Source organism: Ictidomys tridecemlineatus, chromosome 1, assembly GCF_052094955.1.
Source record: "Ictidomys tridecemlineatus isolate mIctTri1 chromosome 1, mIctTri1.hap1, whole genome shotgun sequence".
NCBI lineage: Eukaryota > Metazoa > Chordata > Mammalia > Rodentia > Sciuridae > Ictidomys > Ictidomys tridecemlineatus.
Window position 1 is genome coordinate 259178106 of NC_135477.1, and position 24628 is coordinate 259202733.

At 43.8% G+C, this 24628-nt stretch overlaps 2 long non-coding RNA genes across 4 annotated transcripts; both read right to left on the reverse strand.

The window, feature by feature from the left end:
• Positions 1 to 214: 214 nt before the first annotated feature.
• On the reverse strand, positions 215 to 4743 carry LOC144365793 (uncharacterized). The gene is made up of 2 exons (XR_013424554.1): positions 1522 to 4743; positions 215 to 815 (listed from the first exon to the last, which is right to left on the reverse strand). It is a non-coding gene; the product is annotated as an uncharacterized LOC144365793 (long non-coding RNA).
• Positions 4744 to 5940: 1197 nt separating this feature from the next.
• LOC144365796 (uncharacterized) lies at positions 5941 to 24600 on the reverse strand. Of its 3 annotated transcripts, XR_013424558.1 has the most exons (6): positions 21280 to 24600; positions 20042 to 20336; positions 14184 to 14418; positions 12037 to 12144; positions 9804 to 10432; positions 5941 to 9241 (listed from the first exon to the last, which is right to left on the reverse strand). It is a non-coding gene; the product is annotated as an uncharacterized LOC144365796 (long non-coding RNA). The 3 variants fall into 3 exon arrangements; XR_013424557.1 differs by lacking the exons at positions 5941 to 9241; positions 9804 to 10432 and adding an exon at positions 10886 to 11796 and having other exon boundaries at positions 21280 to 24588; XR_013424556.1 differs by lacking the exons at positions 5941 to 9241; positions 9804 to 10432 and having other exon boundaries at positions 10886 to 12144; positions 21280 to 24587.
• Positions 24601 to 24628: the final 28 nt, after the last annotated feature.

Genomic DNA, 24628 nt, shown 5'->3' on the forward strand with positions numbered 1-24628 from the left:
TGCATCTAGGGCCCACCCAGATAATCCAGGACAATCTCCCCAACTCAAGAGACTCTGACCAGCAACAGTTCTGGGCTTTGAAGCCTTTGGCTTCACACATCTTTCAAAGACCCTTTTCCACAGAAGGTGACCTTTGCAGATGACCAGGACTAGGGCCTGATGTCTTGGATCTTGGCGGCGACTCAACATCTAAAAGAAGTAAGTGCTAAATATGTGTTCACTACTCTTTTTTTATTGATTAAAAAAATAAGTGACAGTGGAATGCATTACAATTCTTAGCATACATATACAGCACGATTTTTCATATCTCTGGTTGTATATAAGTATGTTGACACCAATTTGTGTCTTCATACATGTATTCACTACTCTTTTCATTACCCGTCTTTTAGGATACGTGATTGGGCGAAAAAAAAAAAAAGTGTCCCCCAATGGCTTTAGAGCTTGGAGAGGACTGAGAACTTGCCTGTGTCCAAGTGAACTGTTACGGGGACACCAGTATTTTTCACTGACAATGTGATTTCTGAACCAACATCTGCTTCAGTAGACGCTGTGCCAGCCTCATTCAGGCCAAGGTCAGGTGCTGTGTCTGGCCTGGGAGGTCAGTATGGTTACCTGCCGTGGCTACTTGTGACCCAGGCTGGCTAGGAGCCAAAAGCACACTGTGAAGCCAGCACAGGCCGGGAGTCCTCTCTCCCATGACTCCTGTTCTCACTGGTGTCTCCGTCTGTGGCCCAGGAGCCCGCCAGGCCCTGTGCAGGACGCTGAAGTTCTGGAGGAGCATGCATTACTATTTCCGTTTCCTCCCAGGCCTAGGCCTGGAATGAACCAGACAGACAAGCAACTCAGCATGAGTTTCATTATCAGCAAAGCCTGGATAGGTGCCCTGAGTAGCCACAAGCAGTCTTCATTCACACTTATCTCAAAAGCCTGACTTGAACATGCATGGACACACACACACACACACACACACACACACACCCTTAACTTATACTGGAACCTTAGAACCACAGGTGTCCCCAACAAGGACAGAGCCCAACCCATTAAGAAGCAGAGAGCTTGTGCTCCCTGCAGAAAATTGGGTGCATGGGCAGGGGGCTGAGCATCAGCTGGTCAGTGTGGTAGACGCCCTGTGCTGCGGAGAATGGGCACAGCCCGTAGCAACGCACAGGGAGGGAGGGAGGGAGAGGTCAGGACAGGGGTTGGCAGCTGCCTCCCCAGCCTTGGATCCTTTCCCTGAGGAGAGTTATGGTGACAAAGGCTGTGAGTTGCTATTGGTACATTCCTGCAATACACGTGGGTTCCCTGGTGGCATCTGAAACCACTCATCAAGACGGAATTGGTGCACAGCACGCGCTGAGAATAGCTGGCACCTGTGGGCAGGTGCAGGACTTTTGAGTTATGGGGCTGGAAGGGTCCAGGCATTGGGACTGAAGGTGCCCAGATGGTCAGTTGGGCAGCCTGGGTGATGAACCGGGACCTAGGACTTAACATACTCAGTGCTGACACTTAAAGAAGACTAACCATACTCTGAAGACACAAAGCCCTGTGTCCAGAAGTGAAAGCCAGGTTCTTGGTGGAGACAAAGCGTTGTTGGACTCTGAAAGCTCCTCCGACATCACAAGGCGCGGCGTGGAGGCCTCATCCTGCATCCCGAGGAAGCCCCGACAGGGAAGGCTCCAGGTGTGATGCAGAAAGAGCTCCTACTGCCCGGCAGGGCTGGAACCTCTCCTGGGCTGGAGCGGGATCCTGGGGGGGACCACCAAGCCCAGGATCAACACTGTGGGGGTTGGAGAAATAAGAGCACCCAAGGGTCCCAGGGAGCCTGAGAGAAGGGGACCTAGGGGGGTGGGCGGCCTCACACATGCCTTCCCAGACCCCAGAGAAGATGCCGTCCTGAGGGTGTGGTGAGAAGCCCCCAGGAGAGCCAGATGCCCTCTAAGGGCCAGTCGTTCTATCCAACTTCAATTCCTAGCACACGTGGGACTCAGCGCTCGCACGAGTCGTGGCTTTTGTTTTCTTTTGTTATGTTATGTAGCTGGGGGAAATGAGGGCACAACTTGAATCCAAACACAGAGAACACAGGAAGGCCACCAGTGGGGGTGGGAGAGGGAAGGAGGGCAGGAGGGCAGGCAGGGGCACATGTGCTCGTCTTAGGACCTGCTGTTAGTTCTAAACGTGTATGGTGGGCAGAGGTTAGTGACTACAGGAGGGTCAGGGGGCAGGGATCAAGATCACCTTCATCTGCACCGTGGACAAGTTACCTCTGAGGCCCCTCAGATGGCTGCTGTGGGTACGCACCTGTGGGCAGGTGAGGAAGCGGTTCTTTGCTTACCTGTCTTGGACCTCAATGTGGAAAATCTTTGTGGAGATTCTGTTCTCCATGAATCCTAAATAGTTCCTATGACCATTCTTAGAATGTTGCTGAGAATCTTTGGAGTGTGAGACTACATAGCAGGGATGTGTATAATTGGTCTGCTTGCTGAATCTCTTCCTTTTAAGAATCTATTTCTGACCCCCATCGATTTCCCACAGCATATACTTGAGAAAGAATTATTCCCAAGGACACATGTTAGGCCATTCCACGGCCACTCAGTGGACATTCCATAATCCTCAGGGCAGTGGAGAGCTGAAAAACAGGATGCTCGGAGAGGCCCTCTTCACAGGAGACTGGCCCTGGGCAGCTAGTCCTCCACAGTCTTCAGGATCACCACCTCATTCCCTCAACGCGGCAGCCTCTGTGCTGTGGTCCCTTAGTGAGGAGTGAATTCTTCCTGGTGTGGGACGTGGTGCACTTCGACAGATCTTTTCTAGGACTCTGTAGTACGCTTATGCTGCAGCATTTGCGTCTTTCACGGGAGGCAAATGTAAAGTGTGCCGGTCCTGCAAGCTCAGGACCCCCTATAACCATGCCCTTATCTCTCCTGTGGCACAGAGCTGGGAGCCAGCTACTTGCCTCATTTTATGCGTCTACTTGGTAAACTCTGTGGCCCAAATTCTACCTTCTCAATCGCTTTTCCCCTCTTATGCTCACTAGCTGGCTTGAAAACTTTGTGTTCTAGAATAAATAAACACAAACAAAAGCAGAGGAGCTATATGCATGGTTCAGCGTGGCCAGCTCCAGTCTAGACTGAGGAGCTGGATTCCCAGGTTGGAATACCGACACCTGCCTAGGGTTGGAGTTGTGCTGAAGGCCTTACACTTCCACGGAGTTTCCTTGTGATTTATTTTGATTATTTGGCTTAAGTCAATACATTTCAGATTTCTGAGACTGTTGTAAATTTTTAGCACTATTTTAATGACTTTCATTACGATTCTTGGATTTGGAGAAATTTTTAAATGTGAAGTGTGACATGCAACAGTAAGCTAGGAGTGCCTAGTGGTGGAGGGGTGAGGCCTGCTTTCTGGCCCAGAGATCCGTGGGAGATGACATGAGGCTTTCTTTAACCCAGCTGGCTCTGTCCCCAGACCAGGCTAAATGACTGGTTCTCACCATTAAATAACAGCTCCCCACCAACCTGCCGCGGTTGTGTGGACTGTAATACGCCAACAGCACTCACGCCTCTGCTCTGGGCAGAAGTGTCCTGCTCCTCTGCTGCTTCTGACTGGGGGGCTCTTTGCTTTGGGGATGAAGGAAATTTCTGGAATGGTCCCAATCTCTCTACTTCTTCCTGACGGTGTTCTTCTCTGTGTGTCTCAGGTCTAATTCCCTCTCCCAGGCTGGTGGAGCTTGGGCCTGTGCCTGGGCCAAGGCTTGGCCTCCTGAGATAGGGAGGAGGGAGGAAGACTAGCCTTTAGTGGTAATGGATTAAAAATCAGGGTTTGGTCACTGAGAAAAGAATGAGTCCAGGAAAAAAACCTGAAAAGGTGACCGGGGGGCTCCAAGTCCTGGGAACTGGTACTTTGGGAGCAGGGGTCCAGGCCTGGACAGCAGAGAACAGGACACAGGGAGTTACTCTTGAGTCTTGGGACCTAAAGGGATCTGTCTCGCCTGTCCTGGGGCTTGCTGAGGGCCCCACATGCCCCTCCTCTGACGTCTCTATCATAGTCCAGAAGTGTCCTCTGGGGAAGGTCATGTTGCTGAGTTCTGGAAGCACTTACTGTTCTCACGGGCTCACAGCTAGAGAGCCGGTTGACTCAGGAGAATCTCACCTTGACATTCACCCTATCTGACTCAAGTCCTATTTACATGAGAAGCTGGACTTTAGAGTTGATGCTGGACTGACTTCAGACCTTGGGGACTATTGGGATGGAATTATCTATTTTGCATGTAAGAAAGATATGTGTTTGGGGGGGGCCAAGAGCAGAAGGAACAGACTGAATGTTTGTGTCCCCCCTGAAATCCTGGAGTCCCAACCCTTATCTGTGTTGGGGGATGAGGGCTATGAAGTGGTAAGGGTTAAAGGAGGGCATAGGAGTGGGTCCTAAACAGATAGAGCTTGGCTGTTATACAGGGGGACACAAGGTGTCTCTCCCTCTGCATGTTGTGAGGGCACGGTGAGAAGCTGGCCCTCTGCAAGCCACGGAAATCATCCTCACCACACGGAACCCCGCTGGGCCTTGATCTGGGGCTGCTGGCTTCAGATCCGTGAGAAGTGACTTCTGTTGTTTAAACTATCCTGTCTGAGAAGACTAACACAGAGTTGGGGAAGAGGGTTGCAGGAAGAGTCCCAAGCCAACCAGGAACCCACAGCCAGGAACTCTGCTCCTATTTCAAAGCCATCACTGTGAACACCAGTCACTTGCCCAAACCCATGTTTTGTATATGTAATAAAGCAAATAAATAAATATATATATATATTTAATGCCGAGAGACTGGATCTACCAGTACTAGTTTTCTTGGGAAATTCTTGAGAACTCCTGGGTGGGGCATATCCTTAAAAAATAAAATGCCTCTCTGTTCCATTTTTGTCCACCTAACAGCTAGAGAGAACATTGATGTCCTCCTCATACTTACAAACTCAGAAGCTCAATATTGTCCAAGTACAGGTTTTGTAAAATTCTTTTCAAAGTTCAGAACAACTTTACCAATGGTGTGTGCCACCCATCAGCACAGGGTTTATTTCTAATAGAACCTCAAAAGCCAAAAATCCTTCAGCTGGGAAGCATGAATGCTCCCCAAGCCCAGCAGACTAGTGGTTTGGGGCAAGAATCATTCCTGAATCATCATGGGTAAGCCAGTCTCCATACAGCAGACACAATGGCCATAGGTCTTCCAAAAGGCTGAGCATGAGTAAAGCACCTCCGAAGTCCAAGAATACACTCACATTACCCTTATTCCACTAAGCGCACGCAGAATCTCCTCTCGGGACATTGACTTAAAGCCAGAGGAAAACATCACCCTAACTCCAGGAGGGAACGGGTCTGCGAAGCCCACGTAGTTGACAGTGCTGTCTTGGCTGTGAGTCTCAGCTCCCCGTGGTGGAAGCCTTGCTTGGGTTAGGAGGCCACCACCAGTACCTTGGAGCAGTCAGACTGTGACGTGGACTATAGCAGGTGACAGAAATGTAAAGTGACATTTATGGTTTAATAATGTCCTCCTGAAACTCACATAGCAAAGTCCTAGCCCCTGAACCTAGTCCCTAAACAGGTGAGCCAACTAGAGGGAGATGACTAGGGTGGCCCTAATTAACACAGCTGCTGTCCTGGCAGAGAGGAGACATTCGGACACCGACAAGTGGGCGACAGCATGTGACGATGAAGGTGATGACTGGGACAGCGCTTCTACAAGCCAAAGGCCACCACAGGTGGCACGGACCCCCAGCAGCCTGGACAGAGGCCTGGGTCAGATCCCCCTTGGGTCCCAGGAGGAACCAAGTCCCTCAATCTCAGACTTTCATCCTCCAGAACCGTGAGGCAGTCTCGGTGGTTTCAGCCACCTGGACTGTGGCACTTTGCTATATAGGTTTGGCAAACTGATTCAGTCACCGTGGGATTGCTGCATTATATAACTGAAATAATATATATATATATATATTAATTTAAATAAACTGCCATTGTGAAAATTACAATACCTTGGTTTAAAGCATTGAGGACTGAGGATTGTGCTTAGTATATTCATTTATTCAACAACCATTGTTCAGTGCACCCGACATGGTGGTAGGACCAGTGGACAGCAGGGATATAGCCAGAACTAGTCATTACTCCCTTTTTTTAAATTAAAAAATAATAGTGAAGCGAGTCGGGAGCCCTTCTTATTTTTCTGATCCATCGAGAAGAAAGAGCCCCAGGTACTGAAGCAAGGCACCATCTAGAGATATTTATAGGTTCCCAATTAAGAGGGGAGAGTTATTTTGGATTGGAGAAATTTTACATAGAAGATGAGCTCAGAAATAAGAGTCACAAATAGCTCTGGGCAGAGCAACATCTGAAAAAATAAATAACCAAGCAAACTGATAAAACTGCAAGACCTATATGAGACTGAAGAAAGCAAAAAGAACAATACAAACAGATAATGAAATTTGCTTGAAAGTACTGAAAGCTGTATGGAATGAAAAGAATCAGGCATTGAGAAGATGCTATGAAGCAGAAATGCATGCTACACAGAGCACAACAGCATGCATGTACTAAGGAAAAATATTTCCAAACCTTAGAAATAAAAAAATATAATTATTGAAAAGAAGGAAATAATGAGATAAAGCAGTATATAATAACAATGCAAAAATGATAAATGAAAACAGCAGCTTCAGAAATATACTATGGAATAGCAATATTTAAAGAGATGCTTTTGGAGGAGATTCTAGAATTCAAGTATTTTTAAGAAGAATGCATTTAAAAAATAAAATGAGGGACTGAGATTGTGGTTCAGTGGTAGAGCACTCACATAGCATGGGTGGGACCCGGGTTCAATTGTCAGCACCACATAAAAATAAAGGCATTGTGTTGTGTCCATCTACAGAAAAAAAAAAAAGATTCTCTCTCTCTCTCTCTCTCTCTCTCTCTCTCTCTCTTTAAAAAAATGAAATGAAATGAAATCTCGTCGGGTAGGAAGGCCTAAGACTGTGATCTGGACAGTACTGACTTTTTGTGAAAAATTCTTGGGAATTGGGGTGTCAAAATGCACACACCGGTGGTGACATGCACGGGACAGGCATTGGCAGAGCTCCAGCTGGCAGTGAAGAAAGTGGGTTATGTTGACCCTCCAGAGCTTGGGGTGCTCAGATCACTGGGCCTGGGAATGGGGGTCCAACAGGGAAACAAGGACAGCTAGCAGAAGATCACCCCCGGGAGGAAACGAGGTCCAGTGATGTTGATCCCCCACAGCGTCACCCATCAGATGCATCACAAGAGCAAGACATAGAGATAGCAAAGTGTCCCTCAATATCCTCCCCCTTTTTTTTTTTTTTTAAAGAGAGAGTGGGAGAGGAGAGAGAGAGAGAGAGAGAGAGAGAGAGAGAGAGAGAGAGAGAGAGAGAGAGAGAATTTTTAATATTTATTTTTTTAGTTCTTGGCGGACACAACATCTTTGTTGGTATGTGGTGCTGAGGATCGAACCCGGGCCACACGCATGCCAGGCGAGCACGCTACCGCTTGAGCCACATCCCCAGCCCTCCTCCCCCTTTTTTAAGACACTCAATGTTTTAATAAATAGACCTAGGAGATTAGTATACATTTAGGGGGATAAAATACAATTCTTATACACAAAAAGTCAATTGCAATTAATTTATAGAGCAAACACTTAAGGCAAAGCAATAAGGCATTTAGGAGATAATAGAGAAAACTAGCTTAAGAATGTTGGGCTTGGGAAGTTCCCAAATGGGATAAAGCTTGACTACTTTAGAGGTACTCTAGTGCCTTGATACTTGTTTCCTGTCGGGAGTGCTCTCCCCTTACTAATCCACATTCCCTCACCTCCTTTACTTACTTTCACTCTCTTAGTGAAGCTGTTCTAAGAATATCCACCCCCCTCCCTTTTTTTTTAAAGGAAGAAATAGACATTCCTTTGTCTGGGCTACAATGGAGACATGGGCATAGCAAAAGATCCATCCACCATCTTGACCTTTGGTGTCATTTGATCACTGGGAACTCAGGGAATGCTTTATATTTTTATTGGATAATCAGTAAGTTAGCTATTGCCTTTGATTTTATTCTTTAGAAGAGTTATGGTTTTCTGAGTGATATTAAGGGCTTTTTATGTAACTTTTTATAAACCATATTAACCCCTTTCTGTCATATTTTATGCAAATAAACAAGCATAATTTTATAATGTTGAACTGTTTGGACTTTAAATAACTCAGTGTAATATATCTTGCTTTTTCACTTTTTCTTGTTTAAATTCAAGGTCTTTTATACATCACCTTTCTTTCTATTTTTTGGGGGGGTACTGGTGATTGAACCCAGGGGCGCTTAAACACTGAGACACATCCCCAGCCCTTTTTTGGTATTTTATTTAAAGACAGGGTGCCACTGAGTTGCTAAGTGCCTCTTTATGTTGCTCGCTATGTTGCCTCTCTATATTGTCAAAGCCTCCCAAATCGCTGGGACTGCAGGTACATCCCACCATACCTGGCTTAGACCTCATCATTTTGATTTTATTTTCATTATTGCTTCTTTCTACTTTAAGTTCTACTGGTTCAAAAAATATAAAATATAATTTTTTAATAACAGCAATGGCATGCTTAGTTCTTTGATTTGTATTTAATAATTAAATAAACTATTAAGGCTACAAATCTGCCTCTGAATTTATCTTTGGATGTTGTTAGGCAGGATGTATTTTGATTTTCCATATTTCATAGTTTCTTTGTTCTTTTCGTTCACTGATTCACTCTAAAACCCACAAATTATGCAGAACTTTTGCCACTAATGGTAACCGTGACTATGCAGTACTTAGATACTGTAACTTGTAAGAGGTGAGTTCCGAACACCGATCAATGAGCTCTCTGTGGCTGTGTTGATGGAGTGTGGGTAGCTTGCACAGCCTCAGCTGGGTTCTCAGAGATTCAGGTTTGCTGCTGCCCAGACACCACTGAAGTGGTGAAATCAGCTTCTGCCTCCAGAACAGTAGCCGCCTGTCTACACTGCTGTGGCGCGCAGCCTCGCGCAACCTCCAGCATGGATGCCTTAACCTCTCGGGCCTCTCCTCCCACCCATACCAGGGACTCACTTTTCTCCAGCCCTTTCTTCTTCTGCAAGCCGCCTTGTCCAAACACGTGGAGGTGTGGAGGAAGGCACTTCACCGTAAAAACACATACGGTGTGGAAGCTTGGCTCTCGAGTTTTCCACTGTAGAACTGGAATTCTGGATCCTGTGATGTGGAGTGGGGAGAAGCAGTGTTTTTGAACATTTTAAACTGTGAGTTCCATTTCAAGAGGCAAAGTGCAGATGTAATACAGATCTTTCTGGTGTTGGCACTAATCTTTTGGTCAGTAGAAAGCCTTCCATGTTGCCTATCTTTTATTTATATTGGCACATTCTGCATCCCTCCACCCACCCATTCATCTATCTTTTATTTTCCTTTACCTTTGGAGTGAAACTCCAACTCCACTTTAACTGCAATATAAGCATTCCAGTTAGACCTGGGTACTAATAAATCTGCTTTGGACCATGTTTGCACATCAAGTGGTATCTTACTGCTGATATTCTTCTTCTTTTTTTTTTAATAAGATGACCCATTAAACATGCCTGTGGTAGAAATAAACAAAAATCATCAACGTAATGACCCCGACGCTTAGAAGTTGTGTGATCCACCTCCTTCACCGTCGGTCGGAGTTTTATTTCAGGGCCTGGGTGACTTTCAGCACAATTCAGGCCCTCTACTATCTACTCTCCATACCATGGAAGGGGTCTACGCCGTCCATCCCACTCACCTGCATGAAGCGGATCTCACTCCACTCTGCTGACTTCTCCTCTGGCTTCGCTTCTGCGGACACAGCACCCTCTCCTCTCCCCGCGTCCTGAGGGCTGGATCGATGCTCTCCCCCTCGAAGCCTGCTTCCTCCTTCACGGCGCCGATGGTTTGGCATCACTTCTGAGTTCTAAACATGCTCCAGGGCTACCATCCAGGTATGGTGAGGCTCTGTGAGCAACACGGAGTTGTTGCTCCAAGATCCAAGACAAGGGGACATGGCACGTTATGCCCTGGAGGGCCACAGAGGGAATCACCAAGGTTGTAAGAAGGCAGAGGGGAGGAAACACGGACAAGAATTTCCAATTTGGCTTTTCTAAGAAGGAATCGTCTGAGACAGTTTTAGAAGTGTCCAGTTTTAACACCTTCTGCAGGCTCTGGGCACAGGAGCTGTCCTTAGGTGTGTTGAACCAGGTACTGGGGTGATTGAGCAGGAAACAGCGGCCTGGAGTGTAAGTGCTCAATGAAAGGGTGATTTGGTGAAGGGACTCTGGGTGGGTTGAATTGCACATGGCGGGCACACTCGAAGGCACTTCTTTACCACATCTTGCAGCTACCCCAGGGAAGGGCAGGCTCCCAGAGTTGGCCAGTCTAAACATCAACAGAACAGAAACTAAAAGCCATGGCTATTTTTTATTGGCACATAAATTCTACCTTATATTCTTATTTCTAACTTATTTACCAAACTCCTTAACAACGCGTTGCTTTCTTGTTCAGCTTTATGTGTTCTTCTGCATCGGCTACCATTGAATACTTATTATAAATACATGATGGGTGTTTGTTCACCAAAACACAGCACAATAGAAATTTATTCAGAACGTGGCAGAGATGAGAAGACAGCAGAGCACTTTGTCTGTGCCATACTTGCTGTTCAACCTCTAAAGGGGTCAGCTATTAGCAATTTTTGTCTTTTTATTTCTTTCACCCTCCCTTATTTCTAGAAAAAACAACCATTTTTTCTATATCCTGGTATTAAAATTCCACTTATTTTCTATGTGGTATGCCACAGTCTGGCTGGGCACAAGATCACAAGCCACTCACACCTTGTAGATTCAAACAGCAATCCTTTATTCCCGAACTCACACCGGCCTTGTACAAACACGTTCTGGGGAAATCCAAGTTCTGCCCGCAAAATTCACGTACCACCAGGCTTTGAATCCCCAAAACTTTTTGAATTCCACGAGAACTCAATGGGAACTCAGGCAGCAGGATACGCCCTATTCCCAGCAGGAATAACCTTAAACCTGGAACCGCCCTAAACCCAGATTGTCCTAAACCGGGAACGCCCTAAACCCAAGGAGAGGGATACTTCCTAAAACCTGCAGGATACACCCTAAACCTGGATCCACCCTGGTCCTTGAGCAGGGTCTCCTTTCTCAAACATACATGCAATGTCACAGCGAATGTCCCAGGCAAGTCCATTTCCACGAGTCCTTCCTCTAAGCAACATGGGGTACGCTGGCAAGGAAATTTCGATGCGTCATTCCTACTTGGCAATGGCCCTCAGCAGTGGTATGTATTGAATCTCTAAAGAAAACCTCACAAATATGAAATGCTTGTCATTTATCAAAGAACTGAAGGATGAACCCTTTGCTTTGGGAAACTCTTACCGTCCCCTGAACTGGCAATCATTTTCATGATTTTTCACATCTTCATTTCTGACACAGACTGGAAAGCTCATGACCCACCTGATGAGCCACAGCACAGGGGGGTTTCTAACTAGAGTGGTGGGTACACAGGTGCACATCAGATAGCTGGGCGGGGACACACGTGCACACCTGCTAGGTGGGGACACATCTCTGAACAAGTTGGGTGGGGACACATGGGCACATTTATTTTATAGGCGTGGGTGTGACTGTGACGATTGCAGGATTCACTTCCTAGGAGTCAAGCTCTGGAGAGGTGCTCCTGCTGCTTCTCTGTGGCCTTGGCTTGGTGACACTGTCCTCATCCTGCTGAGGTGGTTCCAGGAGACAAATGCAAGGTTAGGGACCCAGAAAACCACAAGACTCCGGGAAGTTTGCCACAGCTTTGCTTCAAACCAATCTTTCAAATTAGATTTGCAGAGGCCTCCTTTTCTCAGTGGGTGATTTGGAGGATAATGGAACATTTGTACAGTATGTGTTAATCTACTGATCCACCTCCATTTAACAACTTCAAAGCATCCCAAACACTAGGCGCTCGTTAGTACTTACATGTGGCTGGCAAGGCCATTTCAATGCTGAGCCCCATGACAAGAAGAGGTTTGGAAACAGATTGTCTCTGCTCTGGCTGGGGACATCATCTGGAGAAATACCTGAAAACTGTGACAGCACAAACACTCAGCCAGACTGTCCCCAGAGTAGGGCTTGGGGGTTGAAGTTGCTGGCCCCAGGTAAGCACACATTTGCTGGGGTAGCTACCCCGACTGTTAATCAGACCTAAGTGTCTGCTCAGGTGAGCTCCGTGGAGCTGGTGACCCAGGGGCAGGAAAGCACTGCCTGTGCTGGTTCTCAGCTCCTCCGTGTTCCTGTCCTGGATGGAAAGTGTTCTTCCTCCTTCCCACCCTCCAGGCTCTGCCCCTTCACTCCTAGTTTACTCCAAATTCTTGCTCCACCCAAGATCTCAGTTTCTCTTCCTTTTCCATGTTTTCTTCCTTGTGACTGTTCCTTTGGTAGCACCCTCAGCTCCTTCCTCCCAGGGAGATGGTCTTCGGAGCCTCTCTCATGCCTAAGCTGCTGCAGAAGACTTCTCCTCATTAGGAAAGTCCAAGCATCTTTCTTCCTCCTTTGCCTTCTCTGAATGACCCCCAGAAACTTCTCTGAAAAGGTCACTTATGTCATCTTGATCAACAAAGACCATGTTTCTTAATTTTTCTAACCAAGATGATTCTCCTTATGTTCTCGTTCTTTAAAGGACACGTGCTAAACTATGTGACATCCCATTCCCAGTAGGTGATACTGTCATGGTTTGGATCTTCACTGTCCATCAAAGGCCCCTGTGCTATGGCTTCATCCTCAGCCATGGCACCCTAGGGAGATGGTTGAACCTTTAGGAGATGGCGCCTGGGGAGAGGAAGTTAGGTCATTAGGAATGTGCTCTTGACATGGGTTTGTGACTGCAATCTTTCCTATTTTCTTTGCTTCTCGAAAGCCCTGAGGTGAGTGGTTAACTCTGCCATACATTCCTACCCTGATGCTTTGCTTGCCACAGGCCCAAAATGGGGTCAAGTGGTCATTGACTGAAACCTCTGCAACCATGAGCAAACATTTTCTCTTTTAAAGTTGACTTATCCCAGGTCTTTGGTCACAGAATGCTGTGACCATTGGGAAGCTGACCAATATGGTGCCTAAATCCAGAGTGATATAAACCAGTTCTGTTCTGGAGCCCAGAGGGACAGTCTAGAGCATCACACAGGAGCATGGAGGCCAGAGCCCACTGCCTGTATGGCCTGGGCAAGTGGCTCCACCCTTCTGTGCTCACCTCTAACAAAAGGCTAATAATCGGCATGAGTCTATGGATGTGTTAATATATGAAGAGTGCCGTGGCCAGTTTCCACAATGCAATAGGCATATGAGTGTTATGCTTCCCCATTCCCTTTCTTTCGTTTCTTGTCAAATACCCATGGTGTGCAGACTTTCTTCAGGAACTGGGTAGATGTTTCTCCTGTCACACTGCATAGTGGGAAGCATTATTTGTCCCTTTTGATCCCAGCTATCTAGGATTTAGTCTCTGAAGAGAGACAAGATTAAGAACAACAGGTCTAGTTCCATGGAAAATAATTTTTGACCATAGCTTTGGGCTAGAGGAGATGGCTCTGCTCACCTCCTACAGTGCAAGTATCAGCTTTGGGTAAGTACTCAAACTCATGACTAAATCCAAGCAGCTCTGGGAGAGCCTTCCAGCGATTTCAGACCTGGCTGAACTTGTGGACAGCCACCTCTTCCTGGTGCTACTTCAGGTAAGTTTCACATCAGCTCTCACTTGGCTACTGTTTTCCATTGATGAGGACTAAAACATTAATACCCCAAACCAGAGACAAACAGTTTATCATTGAGTGAGTGACACATGTAGTACTTGATATCAAAGCTTTTGGTCTGATTCCATTCTTTTTTTTTTCACAATTCACTAGCAGGAAGAATCTCTTATCCTAGTAATTACAAAAAGAAGAGAAAAATCAAGAAAGAGGGCTGTGGTTGTGGCTCAGTGGTAGAACACTTGTCTAGCATGTGTGAGGCACTGGGTTTAATCCTTAGCACCACGTAAAAATAAATAAATAAAATAAAGGTATTAAAAAGATTTACATATTTAAAAACAAAATCAAGAAAGAAATTTGGTAGGCAAAGGGCATCTGTGAACTTACGTTTCCTGGTTGTTGGTGCACACACAGGCTGCATGCGTCCTAGCCCTTCTGACCAGGTCACCCTGCTGTGGGTCTCACAGAATGAGAGCTGAATGCTGCTAATGGAAAATTCTCTCATTGAACAGGTGGCCGTGATGTTTGAAGGATGTCATGGGGCCTCAGGCTTGCCTCTCTCCCACTGGTGATGTGATTAAAGACCCAAAGGTCTCTCAATTGGTAGCATTGCAGGACACTTCTGCAAGAGAAGACTGGGTTCTAAAAAGGTTGAAACATAAAAATGGAAGAGAAATCCATCCCAACAGATGCTTAAAATCTTTCCCAGGCATACAAGAAATATGAAAAAAAAGGTAACATTATGGTTGCTGAATTTCATAATTCAACAACAATTGACTTTAAAGATAAAGGGGGAGGGGGAAGAATAGATATATATTCAATAGATTACACAAAGAGGAATAAAAGAAAGGAGGGGGATAGATGAAAGATAGATAAAAGACAGTGGAATGAATCTGAAAAAATGTTTCTCTGTATATATATGAATACCCCACAGTGAATCCCACCATCATGTACATCCACAAGAATGGGGTCCTAATTAGAATAAGATCATTTCCATGCTTGTATAATGATATCAAAATGAATTCTCATGTCATGTATAATGAAAAAGAACCAATAAAAATTATAAAAGGAAAAAAGATATTGAAGTGGATGAATACCAGAAAACAATTCAAAATAATGATTATTAAACTGATTAATAAATTCTGAGAGCACAGAAACATAACTGAATAAATGATCAAGTCAGTACAAAATATTAATTAAAAATTCAATAAGGGGACCAATAGAGATATTGAAAAAGAGCCAAACAGAGATCTTGGGAAGGAAAAACATAATAAGTCAAGTAAAATATCCAACTGAAAGTCTCTGTGCTAGATCAGAACATGCTGAAGACAAGACTCAGAGCCAGAAGATAAAGTGACCAACCTTGAACTTTCAGACAGTATTATAACAAAGAAAACAAGGAACTATGACCAGAATATAAAAGAAAACTCTGAAACCATATTAAGAGACCAAATTTAGTAGTTCTTGGAATTGAAGAGCGTTGTGATTTGCAGAATAATGGCATAGATACTGTATTCAGGGAAATAATAACAAAAAATGTTCTAAACCTTGAAAATGAAATGGGCATGCAAATAAGAGATAATTTAGAATCAAATACACAATACTTAAAAAGAACCTCTCCATGACACATTACAATTAAAACTCCTAACATACAGAACAAGAATAGAATCTTAAAGCCTTAAGAAAAAAACAAAAACATAGGTTGCATTTAGAGACAGGGCAGTTATAATTACTTTCTATTTCTTAGCACAAACTCTAAAATCCAGGAGGCCTTGGAATGCTGTGTTCCAAAGCCTGCTGTCAATGAAGATTGATGTGTTCAGCAAGTCTAACCTTCAGAATCAAAAAGAAATAAAAACCTTTCATGATAAGAAGAAATCAAAAGAATTCATGATAACCAAGTTGTCACTAGATAAAATAATTACAGACATAAAGTTCTTCATACAGAAGAACTCACAAACAAACCCCACAACTCACATATGAACTAATCTCTTTTGAAGAATAACTAAGCAAATGAGAAAGAAGATGAAATTATACATTGGGAATAAATCAAATGACAGGAATTAATTTAAAAAAACCCTTATAACAACATTAAGTGTAAATACCCAGTTCTCCAAGTAAAAGACAAAGGCTAAGATAATGGTTTAAAAATCAAGACCAAACTACATTTTGTTTGCAAGTGACTCATCATTGTACAGGCAAAGACAACAAAAGGCTGAGAGTGAAAGCATGGAAGTTGATATCCCATGCCAACTGAGCTTGAGAAGAAGCAGGAGTAGCTAGCACGCAACAAAGCAGAGAGCAAACCAAAATTAACTAGGGAGACCAAAACGTCACTTCATACCAGTAAGGGAACAGTTCAACAAGAAGATATGATGATAGTAAGGACTTATGCCCTAAGTGTTGGTGTACCTAATTACATAAAATAGACACTGCAGAAATTAAAAACTGAGACGCCAGTACAACAATACAGGGTGATTTCAACACACCTCTCTCACCAATACTTTCTGAACATAAAAATACTACAAATCAAATGGAATTAACAAATTTCTATAGATTCTTTTATCCTACAACTGACAAATGCACTCTCAGCTTCTCAAGGAAACTTCTTCAAAATAGATCATATTGTAGCTCACAAATCTACTCTAGGAAGTATGAATATTTTTGTATAATTCTTTACATCTTTGCTGATGAATTATAAATCAACATAAAAAAATCCCAAAATATATAAACACATGAAGAATGAACAATACATTTTTGAGTGATTAATGGGTGATACAAGAAATCAGGGAAGAAATTTTAAAATTCTTAGAATCAAACAAGAGTAGTAATACCACATATCAGAAATTCTGTGACACCATGAAAACAACTCTAAGAGGAAAGTTTATAGCTATGAGTGCTTACATAAGGAAGTCAGAATGATCCTAAATCAACAACCTAATGATGCATCTCAAAACCCTCGAAAATCAAGAACAAATTAATTCAAAAATGAAGACAAAGTAGTGAATATTTAACATCATAATCAAAATCAATGCAATTGGGAATAAAAAAATAGAAAGAATTTTTAAATTCTTAAAATTTTTAAAGAATCAATGAATTAAAGTTTCTTTCTTTAAAAGATAAACAGTGTTGTTTAGTTAGTTTAGCCAAACTAACCCCCTCCCTGCTATAGACTAGATCTGAATTAATAAAATTAAAAGTGTAAAAGGAGAAATTTCCACAGACATTTCAGAAATACAGAGTATCATTAGGGAGTACTTTGGAAACTTATACTCCAATAAATTGTAAAACCTAAAATAAATGAATAATTTCTAGATACATAAGACCTGCCAAAGTTGAATCAAGAGGATATCGAATACATAAACAGAACAATAACTAGCAATAAGATAGAAGCAGTAATAAAAAACCTTTCAACAGAGCAAATCCCAGTACTATATGAATTATCAGGTGAATTTTACCTGACTTTAACCAACTAATGTTAGTGAACCTCAAAATATTCCATGAGACAGAGAAGGATGGAATATTCCAAATTCATTCTATGCGTCCAATATCACATACATACCAAAATCAGAATACATTAAGGAAAGAAAAATACAGAGCAATGTCTCTGATGGACTTAGATGTAAAATCCTTAGCATAATAAGAAAAATCATATTCAAATATATATTAAGGAGATTGCACATCACTACTAAGTTGGTGTTCCAAGGGATGCAAGGATATAATATACAAATTTATAAATATATTTTACCACATAAATAGACTGAAGCATAAGAATCACACAGTCATCTCAACAGATTCATTCAGAGAAAGCTTTGAAGAATGTAGTTCCCACTTAGGATTAAAAAAAAAAAAAAACCCTGAATGAGCGAGGAAGCGAAGGAACTTACCTCAACATAATAAAGGTTATTTATGACAAACCCAAAGCCAACATCATAGTGAACAGGGAATATGGAAAAAATGTTCTTACAATTAACAACAGGATAAGGATGTCCACTCTCACCGCTATTTAGTATTAGAAATTCTAGCTGGAGCATTCAGGCAAGAGAAGGAAATAAAAACAATAAAAATAGGAAAAGAAGATGTCTGATCATCACTATTTGCAGATAATATGGTCTTATACTTAGAAGACCTAAACAGCTCCACCAGAAGACTGATGGATCTAATAAATATATTCAGCAAAATACCAGATTACACAATCAACATACAAAATTTAATACCTTTCTATACAAAAATAATTTTATTTTGTTAATTTTATTCCCAATTGCCTAAAAGAATACTTATGAATAAATGTAACAAGGGAGATGAAAGACTTCTACAATGAAAACTATAGTATATTGAAGAAAGAAATTGAAAGAGACGAGAAGATGGAAAGATCTTTCATGTTCATGGATAGGCAGAGTAAATATTGTTAAAATGGCCATACTACCAATAGCAATATACAGATTCAATATAATCCCCAACAGTTAACAATGACATTTTTCAAAGAACTAGAAAAAAAAAGTCCTAAAATTCATTTGGAAGAATAAAAGAATAGCCCCAAAGAAATGCTAAGCCAAAAAAATCAATGCTTGAGGCACCACAAAACCTGATGTCCCATTATACTGCAAAGCTACAGTCACAAACTTCATGGTATGAAGTAAAAACAGACCCCTAGACCCATGGTATAGAAGAGAAGACACAGAGACCAACTCACAGGGGTAGAGCCGTCTGATCCTTGACAAAGGGTCCAAAACATACACTGGAGAAAGGTCAGCCTTTACAACAAGGGGTGCTGGGAAAACGGGTTATCCATATGCAGAGGAAGGAGACTAGACTCACATTTCTCACCCTGAACAAAAGTCAACTCAAAATGGATCCTCAACCTAGGAATTAGACCAGAAACTGTGTAATTCCTAGAAAAAAATGCCAATACTCCAACATATAGAGGCAGGAAATGATTTCTCAATAGGAAATAATGCCAGAGGTTAATAAATGGAATGACTTTAAATTAAAAAACGAAACCTCTTCTTACAAAGGAAGCAATAATGTATTTGAAGAGAAAACCTACAAAATGGAAGAAAATATTTGCTATCTATTCTTCTGAATATATGAAGAACTCAAAAAACACCACAAAACAAAGTAACCCATTTAATAAATCGGCAAATGTTCTAAACAGACACTTGTCAAAGAAAGAAATACCAGTGATCAACAAATATATGAAAACACACTCTCATTGTTAGTGATTAGGAAAATGAAAATTAAAACAACATTATAATTTATTTTAGTCCAGTTAGAATGGCAGCCACCAAGAACATCCACAATAATAAATGCTGGAGAGGATGTACAGAAAAAGGAACACTTTTACCCTGCTGGTGAAAGTGTATATTAGTGCAACCACTGTGGAAATTTGTATGGAGGTTCCTTACAAGACTAGGATTGGAGACATCATGTGACCCAGCTCTACCTCTCCTATTTATATATCCCATTTATCCTAGAGAATGAAAGCAGCTCACTGTAGTGATACACGCTTACCCATGGTGATAGCAGCACAATTCACAGTTGCTAAATTATGGAACCAGCCTTTGTTTAAATTAATGAATGAATGGATAAGGAACATGTGGTATATATACCCAATGGAGTTTTATTCAGTCTTAAAGAAGGGGATTTTGTCATTTGCAGGAAAATGTATGGAGCTGGACAACATTCAGCGAAGTGAAATAAGCCAGGCTCAGAAAGTCAAGGGCTAAATGCTTTTTTTTTTTTTTCATATGTAGGAGGCAGAGAGAAAAGAAAGAGGATCTTGCAAAAATAAAAGGGAGAAGAGTGGAGTGGGAGAAGGAGATGAAGGGAGAGGAAGAGAAGGAGGGATGGGAGGGGAAGGGACCTGAGGAATTGACTTGAGCAAATTGTGCTCTACGAAAGCATGAACTTGTCACAGTCAGTTCCACTTTTATGTGTAATTATTATGCACCAATTAAAAAACAATAAGTAAATGGAAGGAAGACCAGGAGAGGAAGGGGGTTTGAGGGGAGGAGGGAGGGAAAGGGGAAGTAATGGAAAGGGAAATGGAACAAATCATGTTAGATGGATCTATGAATAAGCCACATGTGGACCCATGGCCATGTACTACACCAATGCACTCACAGAAACACAACAAACAAAGAAGGAAAAATAAGATACGATAAAAGTTTGTCTCAAGGGGAGTGAGCTCAGTGTGCCAAAGGGAGTTGCCCTGGGAACCCAGGTTTAAAGCAAGACCTTCTTACCTCAATTTACCCAGACCCAGTTATATAATGGAGGCTTCATTGGAAAAAGGACGTGTGTGTGTGTGTGTGTGTATGTGCGTGTGTGTGTGTGTGTGCGTGTGTGTGTGTGTGTTCTTGCACACTTGCAGTAGGAGAACAAATATTTATAGGGGAAACTTGAGGAATGGAGAACCAGACAGAGCCTCCCTCGAGGGCCACGGGTGTGCTGCTGTGCCTCTTCCCCTGGGGACGTGGGGCTCTTGCTCAAGTTGGCAGGTGACTCCCTGAGAGACTCAGATCCAGGTTTTCTGCTCCCCTTTGATGATCAAATTCCAGCATCCAATATGGAAAAATCGTATAAAACAAGAATAATACAAAATAATGAAAATGAAATCATTAAATTTGGTTTAAAACACCTGCTGTAAGAATTCTTTTTTTGTTGTTGTTGCTTGTAACCTTTCTCTTTTTTTTATTTGTTCTAGTCAGTTCTACATGACAGTAGACTGCATTTTGACACATTATTCATGAATGGAGTGTAACTTCTCATTCTTCTGCTTGCACACACCGTGCCATCACCTGGTTGTGCAGTCATATACGCACACAGGGTAACAGGAATTCTTGATGTACGTAAATATATTTATGGAGAATTTCTTGGGAAAGTGGGCTGACTGAATGAAAAAAGAGTGAACAACAACAACAAAAATCCCCCAAAGAAGGTGGCTGGGCACCCATGTCCACCCGCTTGAGGCCAGGATGGAGGGAAGCCAGAGAGCAGAGCCTGTCTGCTTTTCAAGGTCCCTCTGGAGGGCAAGGCATCAAAGGAAGCTATTGTAAGGAATTTGTGTTGGAAGGGATAAAACCAAACTGCACACTGCATTGAGGACACTTCCAACACATAGGCCCTGTCGGACCTGAATCTGTGGACCCAGGGGGATTTATGGGTCTACATCAGCCAAGGGCCCGAGAGCCACCTCTATGCCCTTGCGGGTAGACTTCCAGCAAGAGTCCTCCCCAGGGGGGCTGGAGACTCTCTGAGGGCCCACCTGTCGTGCTGGGCATGCCGAGTTATCAGGGGCTCAGCTAAAGCCCTGGGAAGGCTGAGGGTGTTGAGGTGGACCTGTCCATTGGAACTCTACCACCCTGTCTCACCCAGCCTGCCTCTCCCTCCCTCCCTCCAGATGACGATGATTCCAAACACCTGGCCATCTACAAGCAGCACAGAGGCTGAAAGATCAACGGAAACCAGGATTATCACTTACCATGGTGTTACTGTCTCTTCCCTTCTATCAGAGACCCTCGTGAGTCCTTTTACTTGCCAGTCCACTCTACGGGGCATTTGAGGACACAGTGCCCACCTTGCCAGGATGGCCACCATATAGTCAGCTGGCTCTGAGGGCTATCTGTGGCAACCGGCTTTGCATCTTAGGTGAGCCATTTAACTCCTGGGGTTCTCAGTTGGGGCATGGAAACCTTGGGCCCTCAAATCCTCTGACTGACTGCAGAGGCTCACCATTTTTCTCTTTACATTCCAACATTTACTACAGGTGTAATCCACATTTATGTTCGTAGATCTTGGTCTTTCATTCTTTTAATTTGCTTTGCAATAGCAAAAACCTACTGTAGATTTATCACTTATCTACTGATACCCTTTTCCTGTGTCTCTGGTAGGGACCAGATGTTCTTGGGAATCATCAACCCTACATGTTGGGCTGCAAAACCACAGTGTCTGACTCCTATTAAACCTGGATTTGGCAGGAATCACTGGTAGAATTTTTCTTCAGGGTATTGTTCTTTCCTCATGAAGGAGGTTTAGAAGTTCAATTGAAATTTGCTCCTGCAATCATTAAAACCTCAAGGACATTTTCTACCATTAAAACAAACAAACAAAGTACGATCCACAGCATCTGCGAAAACACCCCCACTTCTTTGAGCCTTTCCTAAGTAACCGGCAATGAAGTGAGGAGGTAGATGTGAAGGCCAAGTTCACTGGCGGAAGTTCTGTGCTACGTATGGAGAGTGGACATAAGACTGTCTGCAGTTAGGAACTGGGGTCTGCAACCTCTATCCTCATCTGTAGCTGAGAATAATGCCTTTCCTCCTCACTTTACACTGCTGAATGTCACCCAGGACAAGCTGCCAAACAGTGTAGCATCACAGACTGTTAAGCAATTCCATGATGCTGTTTGCAACTGCAGTTTTTGGTAGACTAGCCATTCTCTTTCATATCACTGTGTCTCTAGGAATGTAGGCAGGGGATTGTCAGTAATGGGAGAAAAAAGAAAAGAAAGATGGCAGAGAAATCAGTGGTGAGGAGGGCAGGAAGAAAAGAGAAGTCAGGAAAACATCCTCCCGGATGCCACATCATCCTCCAGCTGTCAGTACCCGAGGGCTCCGTCGCTCCTATAAAACCCGGGGTATCAGGAGAGGTTTTGCCTAATGAAGACGGAACCCAACCAGTACTGGTTACTAGCACTTCCAGGAAATGGTGCAGTGAGTGCGGTAGCTTCCAACATAGAAACTCATCTTTGTTGCGAAAATAGATGGGGAATCCGAGCATAAAAGTCACAGAAACAAGTTCACGGTTGAATTTGAAACAATATAGCAGAAAGAAAAATGGTGAATCCAAGATCATTGGCTTGGTCCTGATGCCAGGGAACTTAGTATAAGCAAAATCTGTCACATCCTACCACCGACTCGTCCAAAATACACTTCTGTCTAACGAGGCCTCAGGGACATAGGTTGAGGCTCTACCTGGCCTACAGCACCAGAGTGGACTGTGCCTAGCACTGCGGCACTGAAGACACCTTGCCCAGTCAGATGACCAGTCTCCACGCCCCTGATGCAACCATCTGTGACCTGGGATAGGGTATTCACTGTCTCCAAGCCTCAGCTCCACCTGTAAAACAGTGGGGGGGGGGGTAATAATATTTCCTATTTCTAGAATCTCTAAGAACAAATAACCACCGATGGATGTAAAGTTCTGTAGCAGGGGCTGCCCAGAGGGGCTGTGGCAGGGAAGACTCCCCATCGATGACTGGTCTGCTCCCTGACCTGAGGGCAGCCTTGGTGCCCTCCAGTGATGAGGAAGGCCGTGACCTATGGGACTGGATGCTAGGGACAGGCCTGTGATTCTGGTGTCCCTCATGTGACTCAAAGGAGGGCCCCGACAGGTCGCTCCACAGACTCATGCAGTCCAGATGAGCTCTTGGAAATAGCAGCACTTCATGGACAGGAGTCTTGGCGGAGGTGCAGGTATTAATGAGGGCTGCAGGATATTTTTGTAGGTAATTTGGGTGTCAGAAACATATAAAGAAGTATCCAGTCTTGGTTCCAAGTAACACAGGAATGTCACAAGAACTTGTGTAAACGATAAATGCGGTTCCTGGTACCATTCACATGATCTTCTGGTGTCATAAGAAGAAACACGGTCTGGTGGGAAGTGTATCTCCACTAGCTGGTCTCCTGGATCTTGAGTTGGGCCTCTAATTTTTACTCCTCTTTGGCCATATGGCCACCCCAAAGAAAGATGACATTTTCCAATCTTTTCTTGAAGCTTCCTGACGTCAAGAGAGCAGTTCTAAGTAGTACAATACCAGCAGAAGCTGAATGTTCACCTTCTAGGTGAAATCGCTAAAGAGGAGACATGTTCATTTCTCGGTTCGCCTTCTTTCTGGCTGGAGAATGGTGCAATGGCTGGAGCACTAGGGTGTCATCTTGGACCATGGTGTGGCCACTGTGTGCCAGGGTGCTGCTGCAGGCAGAGGGAAGAGGCCTCAGAAAATCCAGTGAAGTCCACCCGACGCCCACGGATGCCTGGACTTTTTAAGAGAGAGGAACACACGTCTATCTTTACCCATTAATACCTTCCAGGAACAGAAATAATGACAGACTATTCCACAGGTCACTCGAAGGTTAGGAGACTAAAACTCAGCTCCAGAAGGAGGATAGTCATCCATAAATAAAACAACGAGGATGAAGAAGAAGTGGATATTTTAGAAAATAAAGAGGTCCATGATATTCTGAAATCACATAAGAAGGAATCAATGTCCGCCTCTTGAACCCTGATTAATGGTTGAAACAACCGCAACGTATTCTTCCTTCACGTGGTTCTTGTGCAGATGGAGACGCGTCCCATTTTGATCCCTTTGTGCGTCTCTTCCTCCTGTCGCCATGACAGGGCAGCCGTCATGGTCGGAGGGTTGTCCTTAGTGCAGTGTCACTGTCCTGCCTGCTTTTCTCTTGCATGTGGCATCAAGTGCTGGGTCAGGAAGCTCTGCTTTGAGATTTGAGGATATTCAGTTTCATCTGCCCGAGATTACTTTCTAACACCAAGTCCGTGAAGCGTGAAGGCGCAGGAGGAGACCCGGGGGTGTGAGGGAGTCAATGGGCAAAGCAGATCCACCCTCTTTACCTGACCGCCAGCAGCGGATCCCAGAAGGACCTCCCCCGACCAGAGCTGTTTTGGTTGGCGACGTGACAGCGGCAGAGCCAGCGCCACTCAGGCTGGGTTAATAGTTCACTCTTTACATACGTGTTCTCTGACCCCGCGGTGTTTCCTGGTGTTCCAGTGACTACTCTCATCACCGAGTAACTGGGGTTAGCACAAAA